Below are 2,464 nucleotides of genomic sequence, written 5' to 3'. Positions count from 1 at the left end.
TAAGTCAGATCTTATAGTTATTCCTTAGATGCTATGTCTGGAATTAATGGCTGCAAAATGGGGCGAAATCGTCAATACTCATATGGTCTGTTGCAGTCCAACGAGAAGCGCGAAAAACATGTCATCCTTACCTTCATTTCGTTCTTGGGATGAAGCTAGGAGAGTTCCGAAACGTTAATGACTGCCTAATAGATTTAGGACCGCTAATCTTCCAAACCAAACATAGAAAACTCATCAGGAAATTTGAAAGACCCCCTAAAATGAACTTCTGCCTTGACTATAGGATCCCTTTTTATTCAATTATAATGTTTCCATGTAAACATTATTGAGTGATTTCTTTCTCTTCTTAAGACTATAGGGTGTGATCTGAAAGAGATTTGACTGATATTTCTAGCATATGGTGTCACAGCTTAGAGCAGTGGTTCTCATCTGGCTCAATATGGGCCTTGTGGGGTCCACATAAGATTTTTTGTTTAAAATGCATCTGTAATGAATTGGTTCTACCTCTATAATAAACAAAACATCTTTAAAATGTGTTTTTATACAATTCCTAATATTTAATTGTGAAAATGTAATAGGATTTTTTTAAACATTGGATGGTTAGGAGAAGCCATCCGAATAAAATAGTAATCAAAGGGGTCTATAAGTAGAAAATTGTTCAGAAAGACTGGCTTAGAGTAAGTATCAAGAAGTGTGTAAATCATGTGTATATATTTCGCTTTTAAAAGTTCCCGAATTAATTTATTTCCACAAGGACAGTCATTAAGTAACATATCACATGTTTTTTCAGTTTTTTTATGTCTTTTAGCCATCAAGGCTAAGGTCATACTTGAGCAAGGCTTTCAACATATATGTATGTTTTTCTTTAATTACAACTGTCTATTATGTGAAACCAATAATACGGTAGCATGTTATTTTTCAGGCATGTTATGGTTTTTTCTAATTTCAGTCTGTGTGTGTGTGTGTGTGTGTGTGTGTGCGTGAGCGCGCGCGCGTGTTATCCGATTAGAAATTTTCCATGTTCTTCAATTTTACTATACAATGGATGTATATTTTGATCACACAACCACACTCACACATTCAGAGAGAAGGAGTAACAGATGTATGTATGTATGTGCGTGTGTGTGTGTGCGCGCGCGCGCAAGTTGTCAGAACCATCAGCACGCCGTACAAAATATTCAGAGGCATTTCGTCCATTTTTACGTTCTGAATTCAAATGCCGCCAAAGTCGACTCTACCTTTCGTCATTTTGGAGTCGGGAAAATAAGTACAGTTCGGTACTGGAGTCGATGTATAGATCACCTAACTTCCCCAAAATATCAGGTCTAGTGCCTATGATAGAATATATACACATATGTGTGTGTGTGTGTGTGTGTGTGTGTGTGTGTGTGTGTGTGTGTGTACATATTTATGTATAAATAAATACATTCGCACATGTGTATGTGTATATATCTTTGCATGTTACAGGTAAATATAGCAAATCTGATACTTTTTAAAACCACCGCAATATCGACCAACAATCATCTTATCGTCTGGCCGAGCGATAGTGAAGTGAACAGGCCATTCACAGCTTTTTCTAGTTTTTTTCTTTTTTAGGTTATATCGAAGAATCCTCACACCACTTTCATTTATTACTCATTAATTTTATTATAAATTAAGACGAACTCATTAGTTTATGTAAAGAACATAACATTTATCTGATCAAGTGAAAAGCCAGGTATGTATTCGTACGATTGAATCAAAGCTATATATTATTACTGGTCTTTTATTTTATTGACACTAGAAGGATGAAAGAGAAAACAGAACGAAAAGATATATTGATCAGCAGATGGCTCTCTTGATTATATATATATATATATATATATATATATATATATATATATATATATATATATATATATATAATGTAATCGTTACTAGATTTACTGTTAAGTACAGGTAATTCAATTCGAAGTAGTTAATATTGCTTCGTAATAAAAGTATATTTCATTTGTGGTTCCAAACACTACTTATTTGTTTAGTCTAGAAGATATTATAATTGTCTGTACTCATGTGCGGTATCCTGAGATGATTTGTTGTTTATTCTAAGTATACTTTCCTTCTAGTGGCTGCATCCTTGTTTCTCTGCTTTTATCTTTCCAGATTCTCTTTATATTTTATCTTGTTCTATTTTATTATTCTGTTCGTAAAGTCAATATTGAGTTACGTCCTATTTTATTTGCAAATAGGAAACTGCACTTCATTTGTAATTGTCTGATTTAAAGAAAAAAAAACATCTTCGGCATATACATTTATATACGTATATATTGCACGTCCACACGCTCATACATAAATACGTATACACACACACACACACACACACACACACACACACACACACACACACACACACACACACACACACATATATATAGGCGTGGCTGTGTAGTAAGAAGCTTGCTTCCCAACCACATGGTTCTGGATT

This window comes from Octopus bimaculoides, chromosome 1, assembly GCF_001194135.2.
Source record: "Octopus bimaculoides isolate UCB-OBI-ISO-001 chromosome 1, ASM119413v2, whole genome shotgun sequence".
NCBI classification, from domain to species: Eukaryota; Metazoa; Mollusca; class Cephalopoda; order Octopoda; family Octopodidae; genus Octopus; species Octopus bimaculoides.
The sequence above is the reverse complement of the archived record's forward strand: the minus strand, read 5'-3'. Positions refer to the sequence as shown.